This window comes from Nicotiana tabacum, chromosome 15 (genome assembly GCF_000715075.1).
Source record: "Nicotiana tabacum cultivar K326 chromosome 15, ASM71507v2, whole genome shotgun sequence".
NCBI classification, from domain to species: domain Eukaryota; kingdom Viridiplantae; phylum Streptophyta; class Magnoliopsida; order Solanales; family Solanaceae; genus Nicotiana; species Nicotiana tabacum.
In genome coordinates, this window is record NC_134094.1 from 53,236,312 (window position 1) to 53,254,569 (window position 18,258).

The 18,258-nt window shown below is 39.5% G+C and overlaps 1 non-coding gene across 1 annotated transcript; it reads left to right on the forward strand.

Annotated features, from left to right (window-relative positions):
- Positions 1–7,724: 7,724 nt before the first annotated feature.
- LOC142169967 (small nucleolar RNA R71) lies at positions 7,725–7,831 on the forward strand. The gene has a single exon (XR_012699586.1). It is a non-coding gene; the product is annotated as a small nucleolar RNA R71 (small nucleolar RNA).
- Positions 7,832–18,258: the final 10,427 nt, after the last annotated feature.

Here is an 18,258-nt window from a genome sequence, read left to right on the forward strand (position 1 = left end):
CCAGCTGAATGGAGCACCCTTCTGGGTCAATTTGGTCAAAAGCGATGCAATAGACGAGAAACCCTCCACGAAGCGGTGATAATAACCGGCCAAGTAGAGAAAGCTCCAAATCTCCGTAGCTGAGGACGATCTGGGCCAACTCTAAACCGCCTTTATCTTCTTTGGATCCACCTTAATCCTTTCACTGGACACCACGTGCCCCAAGAACACCATCGAACTAAGCCAAAACTCACACTTGGAGAACTTGGCATAAAGCTTCTCCTCCCTCGGGCGCTGTAGTACAATCCTCAAATGTTGGGCATGCTCCTCCTGGCTATGTGAGTACACCAGGATATCATCAATGAATACTATGACAAACGAGTTGAGATATGGCTGAAATACACTGTTCATCAAATGCATGAATGTTGATGGGGCGTCGGTCAGCTGAATACTGTCTTTAGAGTATCCGAGTCCCGAATCTTCAACTGGTGATACCGAGACCTCAAATCAATCTTAGAGAACACCCTCGCTCCCTGAAGTTGGTCGAATAGATCATCAATATGCGACAAAGGATATTTGTTCTTGATTGTAACTTTGTTCAACTGCCTATAGTCGATGCACATCCGCATAGTACCATCTTTCTTCTTCACAAACAGCACCGGTGCACCCCAAGGTGACACACTAGGCCTAATAAACCCCTTATCAAGAAGTTCCTGAAGCTGCTCTTTCAATTCCTTCAACTCAGCTGGTGTCATACGATACGGAGGAATAGAAATGGGTTGAGTGCCCGGCACCAAGTCAATACCCAAGTCAATATCCCTGTCGGGCGGCATGCCCGGCAGGTCTGCAGGAAATACATCCGGAAAGTCTCATACCCCTGGAATAGAATCAATAGTAGGGGTATCAGCACCAACATCCCTCACAAGGCCAAATAAGACAGACACCCCTTCCTAACCATCCGTTGGGCCTTCAAATAAGAAATCACCCTGCATGGAACATAATCTAGAGAACCTCTCTACTCGATCCTTGGCAACCCCAGCATCGCCAACGTCACGGTCTTAGCGTGATAATCCAGAATAGCATGACATGGAGACAACAATCCATACCCAAGATCACGTCGAAATCGACCATACTAAGCAATAAGAGATCAACTCTAGTCTCCAATCCCCCAATGGTCACTATACACGATCGATATACACGGTCCACAAAAATAGTGTCGCCCACTGGCGTAGATACATAAATAGATGAAACTAAGGACTCACGGGGCATATCCAGGTAACGAGAAAAATATGATGATACATACGAATAAGTGAAACAAGGGTCAAATAATACATAAGCATCCTTGTGGCATACTGAGACAATACATGTGATCACTGTGTCTGAAACAACGGCATTTGGCCTGGCAGGAATAACATAGAAATCGTCCTGACCACCACCTGATCGGCCTCCCTATCTAGGGCGACCTCTAGCTGCCTAAGCCCCACCCTGAGCTGGTTGGGCGGGTGGTGAAGTAACTGGTGCTGAAGTCGTGACCTGACTCCTCTACTGAGCTGGACCTCCTGTAAGGAAGAGACAAAACTTCTTCACATGACCAAACTCTTATACTCGAAACATCCCCTCTCGAAAAATGGTGGCAAATACTGAGACGGACCCCGAGAACTAGAATAACTACCAGAAGAACCTGGTGCAGATGATCCCTGAACTAAAGGTGCATGGGATGAACTCTAAGCTAGGAGAGCACTGAGAGATGACTGACCCGGTCTAACATTGTATGAACCATGGCTAGATGATGTACCACGATGAACTGGACGAGACATCTGAGTGGGCCTATAAGGACGACCCCTGTTGTGATAGAACTGACCCCCAAAAGGAACACCGTTGAAACCACCTGAACCATGAGGCCTATTGACCTCCCTCTCCTCACACTCCTGACTACGAACCATCTCTTGCCGCTGAGCAATATCAACCACCTCGTCGAACGTAGTACCTGATACACTCTCCCGAGTCATAATAAAACAGTATTGATAGTAGAGGCCATCAATGAACCTCCTAATCATCTCCCTCTCAATAGGAACCAACCAAACTGCATGATGAGCCAACTCTAAAAACCTCATCTCATACTGGGATACAGACATGCCATCCTGACATAGCTGCTCGAACTACCTACGCAGCTCCTCTCTGTGGGTCTGTGGCACAAACTTCTCCAAGAAGAGAACGGAGAACTCATGCCATGTAAGTGGAGCTGCACCGTCTGGCATACGCCTCTCATAGGCCTCCCACCGTCTGAAGGCAACCCCAGTAAACAGAAAAGTAGTGAACAAGACCCCACTGGTCTCCAAAATACCCGCCATGCGAAGAATCTACTGGCACCTATCCAAGAAGTCCTGGGAATCCTCTGACTCCACCCCACTAAATGATGGAGATTGGAGCCTCCCAAATCTCTCTAGTTTCCTCTACTCATCATCAGTCATAACGGGACCCACCTGGGCCTGAGCAACTGCAACCAGCTGGACCGGTAGTACCCCCGGTGTCTGAAGTCCCTGCATCACCTGTTCTGGAGTATGGGCGGCGGGAGTCTGAGTACCTCCCCGGCCTGAGAAGTGACTAGCGCAGTCTGAACAGAAATTGCCTGAGCAAGGCTAGTGCACACCATCAAAATATGAGCCAAAGCCTCCTGAAGGCCTGAAATCACAATGGGCACAGTTGGTGCCTGAGCTTGCCCCACTGGCTCAACCACATCTGGAACCTGCGCCTGAGCTGGAGCAACTGGTGGATCGGCAGGTGCTGCTCTAGCTGTTGTACGAGCTGCACCTTTGCCCCTACCGCGACCCATATCGTGACCTCGGCCTCTCGTGGCCCTGGTCGGTGGTACTGGTGGTTGTCCATCTTGTCCGGTAGCACGTGTCCTCACCATCTGCGAGAGAATAGAATAATAGAAGTTTAGTTCCCGAAATCAACAAATCTGCACGACAAGAATATAAGAATGTGAAGTTTCGTAAGGGTTCAGCAGCCTCTCGAAGATAAGTACAGATGTCTCCGTACCGATCAACAAGACTCTACTAAACCTGCTCATGACTCGTGAGACCTATGTTACCTAGGCTCTGATACCAACTTGTCACAACCCAAAACACAACTTGTCATGATGGCACCTATCATGGTACTCGGCAAGCCAACTACTCAGACATTTCCGACACTGTTAATCTCTGAAATATACTAAAACATTATAAATAAATATAAAAAAATCTAATAAAACAGGATAGAATATCATAACTCAATACATAAGTTTTTCCCAAAACTGGGGTGTCACTGAGTACATGAGCATCTACATAATGACATAGTCTGGTACACTATCTAGAAAGTAGAAATGAATGAATAACTGAAAGATAAGGGAGGAGAGTCAAGGTCTGCGGATGCCAAGCAGCTACCTCGATGATCTCTGAATGTCTGAACTCTACAAATCAGCACCAGTCGTGATCGGAAACACCTGGATTTGCACACGAGATGCAAGGTATAGCGTGAGTACAACCAACTCAATAAGTAACAAATCTAAACTTTGGACTGAAAGTAGTGACGAGTCAAAGTATTACAGTCCACATGCAGTATTAATAGTATGGAAATTAAAGTATGACACTGATATCTCAGTAATTCATAATCTATAAGAAAGGTACAAGAATTTAGACATGCTTTTAGGTTTTTGCAATAAAACTTTACACAGAACAGAGCAGATCCAACCAAAATGCAAATAAACCAGGGCAGATCCAGCCCAAATGTAAATAACTGCTAGCATTGCGCCCACTATGGATATGCAGACTCCGGAGGGGCCAATCCAGTCCAAGCGCTATAATAAGCCAAATCCTGGCATGAATCAATAAACTTTGTTACAGCATGCAACCCGATCCCATGAATATCACTCACAATAGACTCTCAGCCTCACTCAGTCATTAATCGCTCCAGTCTCGGGCTCACAAGAATCATAATAATCCGCCCAAACAATGATGATATGATATCAATAAAAGACAGCAGAGGCTGAGACATGTTATGCAAATAATAGCTGTGACTGAGTACAAATGACAAATTAGGCAAATAATTCAACATGTAACACGACCTCTGTGGGTCCCAATAGTACCAACACGGAGCCTATGCAGGATTTCTAACATGACTGGTAGATCAATTGCTCTAACACATGGTGAAAATACGGGTAACAACAAGATTTTTCAACTATATAGTTCCATGGAATCAACCAAGTCACAATTCTTACGGTGCATGCCTACTCGCCCGTCACCTAACATGTGTGTCACCTCAACAACAATCACATAATACGGAATTCGGGGTTTCATACCCTCAAAACCAAGTTTAAAAGTGTTACTTACCTCAAATTATGCAAATCCCTACTTCGACAAGCCTTTGCCTCGCGAAACGGCTTCTGATTGCCTCGAATCTAGCCACAAATAGTTCGATACAATCAACACGGGCTAAAAGAATCAATTTCATAAGAAAATACTAAATTCTTAATCAAAAGTCAAAAAGTCAACTCAAAAGCCAACCCCCAGGCCCACGTCTCGGAATCCAATAAAAGTCACAAAATTCGAACACACATTCAACCACGAGTCCACCCATACTAAAATTACTCAAATCCGATACCAAAATCTCGATCAAATCTCCAAAATTCGGCCTAAGAACTTTCCTCTATTTTTCCCCAATTTTCCAACCCAAATCACTAATTAAATGATGAAATCAAAGACATAAACACGGAATTTAACCAAAACTAAGTAAGAATCACTTTCCCCAATCACTCACTTAAAAATCTCTCCAAGAATCGCCTCCAACCGAGCTCCCAAAATCAAATTTGTGATATGAACTCAAACCCTCGTTTTGAAATATTTAAGTTCTGCCCAGACGACCCTTCATCACGATCGCAGAAAATGCTTTGCGATCGTGAAGCACAACTCAGCTACCAAGAAATTTCACCTTATGCGAACGCGACACTACACAACTGTGGTTGGAGGCAGTAATTTTGAAATTACCTCAACCTTTGCTTTATCAACTTCAATGCCATCTGATGTAATTTTGTGTCCAAGAACGATACCTTATTTCACCATAAAATGATATTTTTTCCAATTTAAAATCAGATTTGTTTCTTCACATCTTCTCAACACTAATGTTAGATGGTGAAGACATTCTTCAAAGGTTTTTCCAAAGAGTGTGAAATCATCCATAAATATCTCCAAACATTTTTCAGTCATGTCTGAGAAAATAGATGTCATGCATCTTTGAAGTGTGGCAGGGGCATTGCATAGACCAAAAGGTATTCTTCTGTATGCAAATATCCCGCTAGGGCAAGTAAATGTTATTTTCTCCTGGTCTTTTGGTGCAATCGGTATTTGATTGTAGCTAGAGTAACCATTAAGAAAATAATAAAAACTATGCCCTGTCACTTCTTCAAACATCTAGTCAATAAATGGTAAGGGAAAATGATCTTCTCGGGTAGCACAATTGAGTCTACGATAGTCAATGCATACCCTCCATTCTGTGACAGTTCGAGTTGGAATCAACTCATTATTTTCATTTTGCACAACTGTCATTCCACCCTTTTTTGGTACAATTTGTACTGGACTTACCCAACTACTGTCAGAGATTGCGTAGATTATTCTTGCATCCAAAAGTTTAACTACCTCCTGTTGGACCAATTCTTGTAATTTAGGATTCAGACGCCTTTGTGGTTGCACTACTAGTTTTAAATTATCTTCCAACAGTATTTTGTGCATGCGCAAGACTGATTCCTCTTATGTTTTCAATAGTCCATCCTATTGCTTTCTTGTATCTTCGCAATACTTCAATCAGTTGATGTTCTTGTTCGCCTATCAAAGAGGAAGAAATTATGTCTGAAAATGCTTAAGGTTGTAGGAAAACATATTTTAAATGAGAAGGGAGAACTTTTATCTTAAGAGAAGAGTAAGGGTTTCCCTGTTTTATTTCTTCTTCATGGATTTCGAATGAGTCTTCATGTTCGTGCTCTCGCTGGGATTCTTCATCAAATCCTAAATCAATGTCAGTTAGATGATCTTCTGGTGGATCATTGACTAATTGTTGACTTTGATATTCTTCCACAATTTCATTTAATATATTAATGCCGAAATATGATGAAGAAGTTTTCTTATCAGGATATTTCATTAATTTTTGCATATCAAAGATCACCCTTTCTTCACCCACTCTCAAAATTAGTTGTCCTTGTTGGACATCAATCAATGCTCTTCCAGTTGCTAAAAATGGTCTTTCAAGAATTAATGGCACTTGACTGTGTTCTTCCATATCAAGTATTATGAAATCCACTGGAAACACAAATTTGTCCACTTTGACAAGTACATCTTCTATTATACCTCTTGGCTTTTTCAAGGATTGATCTGCCAGTTGTAGTGAAACTGGTGTCGCTTTTATTTGTCCCAAGTTGAGCTTCCTGAAAATTGAAAATGATATTAGATTAATAGAAGCTCGTGAATCACAAAGTAATTTTTCAAAATAAAGTACAAGGAATTGTAAAACTCCCTGGATCTCCGAGTTTCTTCAGAAGCGTATTTTGAATTATAGCACTACAATTTTCTGCCAATTCAATGCAAGATCTTCTAGCTTTCTTGTCTGAAAGAATTTCTTTAAGAAACCTTGCGTATGAGGGCATTTCAGCTAGTGCATCAGTGAAAGGGACATTGATGTGCAATTGCTTGAGGATTTCAAGGAACTTCCCAAATTGTTTATCTAATTTCTCCCTCTTTTGTTTTTGAGGGAAAGGGAATGCGATTTCCTGGGTTCCTTCATTCTTTTGTGAGTGTGATTCTTGCTTCCTCTTTTCCCCCTTTTTTACTGGTTCACTTGTCTCTTGTTCCTTTGATTCCTGATTTTTAGGTTCTTGTTCTTTTTCTTTATCACATTCTTGCTATGGATCAGGTAATTCCTTGCCATTTCTCAAAGATATAGCTTGTGCTTGCTCCTTTGGATTTTTTTTCTGTATTACTTGGGAGACTACCAGGATTTCTCTCTGTTAGCTTGGTTGCTAACTGTCCCATCTGAATTTCAAGGTTCCGAATTGCCAAGCCCTGTGATTCCATTCTATCTTCAACATTTTTATTGAGCTTCTCAGTATTTTTGATGAATTGACAAACCAAATCCTCTAGGTTTGGTTTCTGAGATGGAGTCTGAGTTTGGTATCGTTGAGGATTTCTTATTTGCTTTTGGAAGCCAGGAGGTGCTTGACTTGACTAACCTTGTTGTCCAGGCTGCCATGAGTTGGAATTCCATTGTTGTTGCTCCATGAGAAACCTGGATGTCTTTGCCCCTGGGGGTTAAAACTGTTGTTATTATAATAGTTATTATTTCTATTATAATATCCAACTGCATTAACATATTCTCCCATTTGGCATTCATGATTCTGATGTCCTCCTCCACACAAATCACATAATGAGTGTGATTGTGATTTTGGTGTGGTAGTTTGCATTGCCTCTACCTTCTTTGTCAAGGTTGTTATTTGATGAGCTAATAAAGAGAAATCGTCAACCTGGTGCATTCCAGATGGCTTTCTTGGTTGAGCTCTTTCAGTTGGCCATTGACTTGCGTGTTCAGCAATTTCATCTAAAAGAGCCATGGCATCTTCAGTGGTTCTGCTCATGATTGAGCCACCTACAGTTGTATCTATGATACTTCTTGAAGTAGGTGTTATTCCATTATAAAAATTAATCAGTTGCTACCAATCTGGTACACCGTGGTGTGGACACTTTCTCAAAAGTCCCTTAAATCTTTCCCAAGCTTCGTAAACAGATTCTGCATCGAGCTGAGAAAAAATATTAATTTCTTGTCTCATTCTAGCAGTCTTTGCAGGTGAGAAATATTTATTCAAAAACTTTTGAGTCATGCCTTCCCATGTTTGAATGGAACCTGTTGGTAGATTCCTGAGCCATGTTCTTGCATCTCCCCTTAAAGAAAAGGGAAATACTCTCAATCTAATAGCATCATTCCATTGTTTCCAAAAGTATCTAAGATTTCCATGAAATCGTCCAGATGAGTAGTAGGATCTGGTGAGAGTCTATTGAACTGGCAATTATTTTGAATCATTTGAATCAAGGCTAACTTGATTTCAAAATTACGGGTGGCTACTGGAGGATGTCTTACACTGGATTCTCTTACTGTGTAAGTTGGCCTTGCGTAGTCCCTCAGTAATCTCCTTGGCCTTGGTTCAACTTCATCAAATTGATCCTCCATAATAGGATTCTGATTCTCTTTCCTAGGAGGTATTCCTTGATCATCTTCCATGCTAGTTTGATTAGTGTTGAGACTTTGATCGTATTCTGCTGATAGTTTCTTCAATCTTCTCAAAGTTTTGTTTATTTCAGGATCAAGGTTGATTGTCTTCTTTGATGAAGAAGGGGTCATATGCCTTCTGCACACAAGAGTTAATGAATGAGTAATATAAAAGATAAATTATTCTCAAATAAATAATTTTTTTATTTGAAGTAGATTTCTGCCAATCCCGGCAACGGCGCGAGTGGATAGTGCAAAATATAACTCGTATCTTGTCAAATTTTATAATATAGAAAGATGTCGATCCAGATTGAGTAATCTATTCTTCCAAATAAGTCTTGTTGAATTACTATTTGAGAAAATATGGAGTGGTGAATTGATTAACTAACAATTTATAAATAAAGTAGCAGCGAGAAAAAATAAAAATTATTTTCCTTCACAAATATGATTAAAAGAAAGTGTTGGAATCCTCACTTCACTTGATATTGCAATTATAACGTAGGTCCAATCGTTATTCAACTTCTATTCCCACAAATATATAAATGTCTCTAGTGGTTAACATTCACATACTATTACTTAAATCTATTAGTTAGTCACGCTCTTTCGATAACACAACTTAACTATCAAAATAAGCAATATTAAGAGCAAGGAATATATGCTAAAACTAAAACATGCTCTTTTTTTGAGAGCCTCTTTCGATTAACTCACTTGTTATAACTAAATTATATTAGAATTGCTCTTGCAATTACGATCCTTAATACTATCATAGTTATACATTGCAGCAGGTAATTAACATTTAGGCGATAACTTGTTTATAAAATTAACTGTATTACTTATTTTGCTCTTTCGATTACAAAATTAGTAAAAGTTAATTTATACAAACTTAAAAAGATGCCGTGAAATCTAGTTAATATCTGTTGCTGAAGCAGATGATATATATAAAGTTTCAGGCCAAGCACGTGAAGTTGAAGAATAATTACTACTAAAAATTACTCCATAGTGAAGTAATTATAACCACAAGAATTGTTCTTCTTTATCAAATAAAAAAATAGAAAGAAATATTCAAAGTGAATAATTCTCCCTATTTAATTATTATCAAAAAATAAAATGAGATGCACAGTGGAGTTTTTACTTCAAACTCAAATGAAACTAGCCAATTCAGTGGCTTCACAATAACGTACACACTTAACAAAAGAAACTAAAGAGGAAAAGAACTGGAAAGCAATTAAATTGGCAATTGTTTACACCAAATTTTTCCTTCCGAAAGAAATATCAAGCCAAGGAAATGGTTGCTTTATATAGTTGTGAGAGCTCCTGTTTTGAAGTCTTGTTTTAATATATTTATTCACCATTTGCATATGCCACTTGCATTGTTGTCTCCTAGTTGCTAGACAATGAGTCTAGTTGGAATATTTCTATATCCACTTGCTGCTCCAACATGCAATTTTGTTTATATTTTGTTGTAGTACAAGAATTCTTCTTTTTCTTATATCAGTGCCATCTTTCGTTCATGAAATTTCCTTTGCATTTTGGTTTCCTTCTCTTTTTTTCTCTTTTTTTTTTCTTTTCATCTTTTTCTTATACAAAGATGACATTTGCTGCAAAATAAGAAGGATTATTATAAAGTAAAATACTAAAACTCAAATAAACGTTAGTCCTTTTCACTCTTATTTTGATGTTATCACTTGGGATGTAAAAAGGACTATTGTGTGCTTGATTTCTGTCTTTATGTGTTGTACAGTCTCGAGTTATAAGTATATAGAGGGAACTTTCATGTTGTTCATGTGTGGGATGAAGTAGACTCTTATGTCTTGTTGGCGAGTTTAGACTTAGGAAGATTAAGTGATCGCATAGTGATTGTGACCATGATGGGATCATAGAGGGGTTTCAGTTGAGGCTAAGCGGTGGGTTATCTCCAGCGGAATGTTCTGAGGTTATGTGATCCTTGTGATATTTCTGTGGAGAGTTTTTCTTCTACTAGTGGGTTTTATGTGTCGCAATTGGGTTTGGATCGCTTGAGGAGGTTGGCTCGACTATCACAAGAATGAATGTGCGTTTAGCAGAAGATTTGAGGTATTTTATAATTAGTGCTACATGAGTTCATGAAGGGTTTTGTTGAAATGTAGTGCGGGATTATGGCAGTAATGAAGTAAGGGTATTGTGGGTATCGGATGTTGTGATCTATGGCTTTGAGCCAAGTGGGGGAGGCTACTATCGATGATCAGATTGCATGGTCATGTGTTATGTTAGTTTTGGTCTGAGACATACTCGTAGATCGGTTATGACTTGAAGAGGTTGATTTCGATAATGACTCTAGTAAGGAAGTTTCTGGGTGCATGATGTATTACACTTTATGGATACGGAAATCTTGGAATGATTTGGGTTTGTTATTGGTGATGAATGTAATGTGCTAAGAAAAGGGAATCACTCGGTTGCGTCAAGGTGGGGTTACTTCTTAGGGTGTTTATGTGCTATTGGAGAACTTGTCGTTCGGCATTTTTGGGTGGTGCATTTGAGATTAGAATAGGGTGAATGACTCTCGAGAAGGTTCTACTGAGTTTAAGATTCATATGTGTCATTTGAGGAATTTTCGGATTTGTAAATGGCTAAGATCTAAGATTTACATTGGATGGTGTCGACACTCGCGGTATTTCTGTATCATTATGTATTCTTCATTTTAGTATCAGAGAGGTTAAGGTAATAGCGTCAGATTCACATAAGGTCTCTTCAGAGTGGGTATCTCGGATGCGGTATTTTTGGGTACCTAAGAGGGTATACAATAGCTTATGGGCTTTAGGACGATGAGGTTTCATGCTAGGATCTCCTGTAGCGAGCTTTGGGTTAAGGATCGTAGTGTACTGGCAAGGAGAAGTGTTAACCTGAAGGCAATTCATAAGGAACTCAGAGAAATAGGACAACTTGATGGTAGATTAGATCAGCATGGTAACGGATATGATCGGTTCTTTTGGTTCTTATGATGTGGCGAGACCTTACCAGTATTTTGTGGAAATACTCTTGGGTTTGGCGACCTGCGTGACTTGATTGAGTTATAGGGATTCAGTTCTGATGGCTTGGTGTTGTGCTAATGGTTTTTGAAGAGTTCTCTATGATTTCGATCACGGCTTGAGGCAGATGCTTTCTACAGGCAGGAGGAGTGTGTTGCGCGTTGTGATCTTCTCCTGGATGGGGTCAGGTGGAAGGTTCCTGGCTGATAGAATATGTATTATGTTGGTGATTCAGAGACGATAATGGGATTCTTATATTTTCATATGATGGCATGATAGATGTGATGCGATGTATGGGATTGAGATTTACATGTACAAGGTTGCGATTTAGTTTTGAAGGGAAGGTCATGAGTTTTCCACAACACAGACGGTTTCAGATGTTTAGAAAATGCTGGTACTATTTGGTATCACCTGAGATGAGTGTGCATTTCAGAAAGGCGCATTGTGTTTTTACTTGCATATGCTTGACTGGAATTACGGTATTTGCCTGGTTGATCCACTATTGATGTTTAGATTTTGCTATGCAGCATAGAAGAATTATGGAAGTATTTCTCGTGAGATGACATGAAAGGCATGTCAGTCATTTGAGTGGTCGAGTCAGGATCAGATAGGGAGATTTTTGTATTCTTATGATTTGGAGACTATTCCTTGGTTGTGGACTATGAAGATATGGCCAGAGTTAGACAGATGATGATATGTGCTATGGATGGGTTTCAGTAGATCTTTGGGAAGGTTATTTACTCATTTTGGGAGGATCGGGATCGATTTGGAGGACACTGGCAAGCCTAATGAGAATATGCATTCAACATCGGATCGGATTTGTTTGCTCAGCACAACTACTGTTGAAGGGTGTGTCATCGGTTAGAGTTGATCTCATTCGTGTCTAATTTATTCCATGAGTTACTCTTCTATGCTATGATGAGTTGTGATACTATTGACTATGTACACATGATACGGTTTTGTTTGGGCCTTGTATCGAAATTCGAGGAAGATGGCTTTTGGGTTGTTGAATGGTTGATTGCGCCTTGGTTATGGTTTTCCTATTTGTGGTATATTGTTCTATCAGTTTCTCCTTTGTTATGATCATGCACATCACATATTTGTTGTTGATATGCATATGGTTGTTGATTATAAGCATCATGGTTCGAGGTATTTCATATGGACCGGTGTTTGGATTGGGTCATGCGTCGCTGCGGAGTTATGTTGTGATATGATCCTTTGTGTTTATCTTGTATGGTTTGGTTCTCCTTTGTGTGATGGGTTCATAGCAGTGCACTTGTGGTGGTTTATGTTGAGCTTGTGGAATTGTTCTCTCATTTAATTTTCTTTCCATATTTGGGTATATTTGAGTTGTTGCATGTTTGGTGCATAGATTGCATGGTATGTGGCTATGGATGGTATTGAGTGGCATATCGGTTGAACAACTTGTACTGGATGAAGTGAGGTTATTGGACCTGGAATGAGTGCTATCGGATTTGATTAAGGTATGTTTGGAAGAATAACGTCTCTGGTCAGCTTATAATTTGGAAATGATTCTTATCGGACGAGAAAGCTCCACGACTTGCTGATATGATGAGTGACTATGAGTTTCTGTGTGTTTCTTTCATCATTGGCAGTGTACGAAGGTTTATAACAAGGTTTTGTTTGATATGAGCTTTGATACCGGTACTGGGTTTGTTATTGAGCAGTTATTGTGGTCGAAAGTTATTGCTATGATAATCTGGGTTATGTGGTATATCATGTGATTACATGTTGGGTTATGGTTGTGTCTTAATTCGTCTTGTTCAAACTTATACTGTGTATAGATGCGAGAATCGAGTCTTATAATGAATTTCGGATATTGGGATTAGGGTTCTAAGATTTATGGACTAAGGTTGAAGTAAGGATCTTCAATTAGGTTGTGTTGTCAGGCTTATAAGGATTGGGGTAACGTGGGATCACCCATGGGTATATGTATGGTGAGGTTATACGGTGATTCGATGGCTTTGGAACAGCTCTTGGCACGTTCGAGGACGAATGTATGTTTAAGTGGAGGAGAATGTAACGACCCGCCCGGTCGTTTTGAGAATTTGTACTCAGTTCGGGTTTGAGGTCATGAGTAGCTCCATATGGTCTATTATAACTAGCGTGTATCGTCGGTTTTGGTCTTCAAGTTTTTTGGAATTGATTTGAAAGAATGATTCTTAAATATGAAGCTTTAAGTTGAAAGAGTTGACTAAGTTTGACTTTTATGTATTTGACCCCGAATCAGAGTTTTGATAGTTTCGTTAGGTCCGAAAGGTGATTTTAGACTGAGGCGTATTCCCGAATTTGCATTTGGATGTTTCTAGAAGGTTCCGGCACTATTTGGCGAAAGTTGGCAATCTAAAGGTTTGGAAAGTTCATAACCGGGAGTTGACTTTGATGTTATCGAATTCGGATTATTGTTCCGAGAGTTGGAATAGGCTCGATATGTCATTTGGAACTTGTATGTACAATTTGGGTTCATTCCGGATTGGTTAGGCTTGAATCAGACATTTGGTTCGAAGTTTGAAGTTTATGAACTTAAGAGATTGATCTTAATCGACGATTCATGGTTTTGATGTTGTTATGTGAAATTTAAGGCCTCGATGGGGTCCGTATTATATTTTGGGACTTATTGGTATGTTCGGATGGGGTCCCGAGGGGCTCGGGTGAGTTTCAGATAGGTTTGGGTTGTGTTGCGCTCATTTTTGCTGTTTTGACGTCGTTTCATCAAGAATAAGTGGTACCACATTAAGAAAATGAGCTCCAAATTCTGTGTTGATTGAATCATTAGATCTGTATCGTAATTACGGAGCCATAGCAAAAAGAATCGTCGAATTTGGACATCGTATGAGGGAGTTATGTTTATTTTAGCGTCGGAGAAGAAAACTGGCGCTGGTGCTTCGCAGATGCGAAGTTGGGTCCTCATGTGCGACCTCGCAGGTGCGAAAAATGGTCCACAAAAGCGAAAATGACAGTTGGAAAACCGCAGGTGCGGACTTTTGGGTGCAAAAGCGAAAATCCCTGTGTATAAAAAAATCAAATTGCGTTCTTTTGGTATTTTAAGCATATCTTGAGTTCTAGAGCTCCGATTGAGGTGATTTTCACGGCGTTCTTCTTGTATTTTCACGGGGGTCAGTATCTAACCTCAAATTTTGTATTTCAATAGGATTACAGTAGTTCGTTTGTGAATTAATCTATGTTTTAATTGGAGAATTGTGGGATTTTATCAAAAATATTCTAAAGAGAATAATTGGATTTTGAACATTGATTCAGAGCCGGAATTGGATGAAATTAGTATGGTTGGACTCATATTCGAATGGGTTGTCAAAAATTTTACGTTTAGTCGTGTTCTGAAGTGCGGGCTTGGGTTGACCTTTTGGTTGAATTTGAGTTTTTGATTAAAGATTCGATCTTTATCGCTTGAGTTTGTTTCCTAAGGCATTATTTGATATTTTTGAGTTGCTTTTGGCTAGTTTCGAGCTGTTCGGAGGTTGATTCGCGCGGGATGGCATTTCTAGAGTATTGTCTGGCTTGCTCGATATTTGATTTAGCTTATTCGAGGTAAGTAACATATCTAAACTTGGATTTGAGGGTAAATTATTACAACCCATGTTTTCGTACGTATGAGTACGTCGTAAGTCAATTGATGTAAGCTCAGAAATGAAATCATATTTTAAAAGTACATAAAATAAGATAATCATGTTACCTCTGAGGTTACAAATATTTAAGATCATGAACAACAAGTACAAAGAGGGTTGGACGGTTCAGAAGCTAAAGCAATTGAAGAAAATAATGTTTCGTCGAAAGTCGACAAGTTGGGAATGTTATAACATGTACCTTTGGGGTGAGGCTAGGGTGCTTAACATGATAAGGAGATTATGCTATGATTTATATTAGTCGTATGACATCCGTGTATTATGTTTTGAAGTCAAGCGAGTTGTGGAACAAAAGTCGATGAAAGTCATCACAAGTTACATTCATAAGTTTTATTGAAACTTTGGGTCCAATGTAACTACAATTTTCTCCCAATATACTTAGAGCTATGGGGTGTTCTACCCATCAAATTAAATATCTATGAGTCTATTTTCCAACGCATTAAACCGTTTGTCAATACGACATCGGAGTAGAGAGATATGGTCATTGTTGCGATACTGCGCAAGCTGCTAGGTGACAAGTAGGTGTGTCACCTACTTGCTTAAATGAGAGCCCAAAAATGGGCCATTTCAGGTCGTCCAAAGAGGCCTTTTAAAGGCCTATTTTCTTCATATATTAGACTTAAAATAGAGCATAATAACCAGACATAAGCTCTGCAAAAATTCCTCCCAAAACTTTCCCACAAACCCTAATTGATTTTCTCTCCATTTCAAGTTCTAATTGGAGGTAAAACCTAGAGTTTGAAGAACCAAGATAGGAGCTGAGTTATCCAACAAATAAGGTGAGTTTACTGCTCTCTTTCATCCATTTTTTCTGCTGTAAATTCATGGTAAGTCATTCTATACTTATAAGAACTCATGGGACGGTGATCGGAAGCCGTGAGTTCGAGTTATTCACTTGTAGCGGACTGTTTTGTGAACTGTTTTGTGTTGCTGTTGGGCTGCGTGTTTTACTACTATTTTGTGGAGTTTTGGAGGAGTAAGGGGGTGTAGAAATACCATATAAATGTAGGGTGTTAGGCTGTTCGTTCGTCATAATATTTTTGGGTCATTTGACACTACTACGGTGGTCGTTTTGTGTATGAAGAGATTGGGGTGTGTTGGGCTGTTTTGTAGTATTTGATGGCGTATATAGAGCTGGAAAATGATGTATATATGTTGTTATTGTTCTGTTCTTGTATTGTTGGTGTTATCTTGAATTTGGAGGAAGTAAGGATTATAGGGGAGATGCTGCCCGTTTTAATACAAAATAAGCTTGTCTTTCGTTGTGCGATAGTTGTACCTTTCGTAACTTAACGATAGCATTATTATCATTCTTGTAGATTAAGGTGCAAAGAGGTGAGTTCAACTTGGTGATTGGAAAAATTGTGATAAGGTATGTTAAGGCTAAACCTTTCTTCATTTTAGCATGATCTCGTAACTACATGAGTTTGATAACGAAGCATAAAGAGAAGTTTGTATTCCTGAATTTATTCACATTATCCTAGTCTCAGAAGTTATATTATTCTCCCTTATCGGGACTTCATATTCAGTTTAGTATTGGCTTATTTCAGCCAATAGAGCATAGAGTATATATATATACAGTGTTACAGTATTTTTACCACCATCGAGCTATAATCGGTGGGCAGGCCCCTATTGGGCGACCTCTGATCAGATGGTAAGTTATATACAGAGCCTACTGTGGCCGAGCGCCTATGAGCAAGCCTACTACGGCAGGGCAGTTACACATACCGAGCCTTATAGGGCTGGGCAACTATTTTACATACTATATGGAGAGAGTTGAGTCAGTATCAACAGGTAAGCGTATCTTCATATTATTTTTCACTCACAGTTACATTCAGTTATTATATCATAAGTTCAGTTTTAGCTTTCAGTTATTCTGTTGCCTTACATACTCAGTACATTATTTGTACTGACGTCCCTTTGCTGGGGACGCTGCATTTCATGCCTGCAGGTCCTGATAGACAGCTGGATAGACCTTCCCAGTAGACAGAGCTAAATGACAGCTTGGTTGGTAAGCTCCACTTCCCCGGAGTTACCAGGTCTAGACCTTGGAGTCTGTTTTATATATACAGGTTTGATGGGTAGGTCGAGGCCTTGTCCCGACCATGATATAGTTCAACTATCTCTAGAGGCTTGTAGACAAGTCTTGTATAGTTTGTATATCAGTAGATATTCATGGCGGCCTCGTCAGCCTGCACATTTATATATAGATATATATATATATATTTAAATATATATGAGTTTTTGGGTATGTTTACCCCTCAGATGAGAGAGACGATATTTTCAGATGATTCAGAATATGGCCTCATCGACCTAGGTTGAGGGTTACCCCTCTAGAGTTCATAGTTACAAAGTGGTACGCTCGGGTCGAGTATGGTACCGGGTGCCGGCCACGTCTCTTCAGGTTTGGGGCGTGACAAACTTGGTATCAGAGCAGTTCTATCCTAGGGAGTCTACAAGCCGTGTCTAGTAGAGTCTTGTTTATCGGTGTGTTGTGCATCACACTTATAAGCAGGAGGCTACAAGGCATTTAGGAGTCTGTTACCCTTCATTCAAATCCAAATCGTGCTATAGAGCTGAGTCATAAGAGTTCGAGCCAAAGCTTATGTTTGCTAATGATATAGCGATGCTTTCAATTAGAATAATTATAGCTAGCTAAAGGTCTAATACAACAACAGGTAAAAGCATTAGTAGAGAGAGAATTCTTGACTACGTGGCCCTGTTTGAGACCCTATTAGATTGTGCTTACCATATGTGCGAATTTCCCATTTACCCTAAGACAGGAATATCTAACATACCCCGTGAATAGCAGGCCATGGGAGTATCATAAGGTAAAACTATAAGTTTCAACATGTAACAGAAGCATGGTGAAGAAGGGTACGAGGTACCTAGTTAATTAAGACTGTCTGAATTTCCACGTCAGGCAGAGAAATAAAAGAATTCTAAGTTACCTTCAACAGAAATAGAGGTATGTACAATTGGCCACACACATCTCAGTTATGCCCTATGGGAGCTAACATATATAGTTTAAGAGAAGGATGGGATATCAAGATCCAGCTTGGGTTAGAGTAACCCGAAATGGTGGATTGAGCCAGGGGAGCTAAAAGTGAAACAATGTTTTGTTGAAGTTTTTAGAGTAATGCGATAAACAGAAGTATTAGCAAGAGAATAAGAAGAGAGAAATGAAGTATTATGAGTAAGATGTGATAAATGGGTGATAATGGTAAATCAAAATATGATATGATGACAGAGTCTATAGTCAAGTGAAAAAAAAAGAGGTGACAGGAGGTCTTGAGACAATAAAAGAGTATAGGCCAAAAGTCATA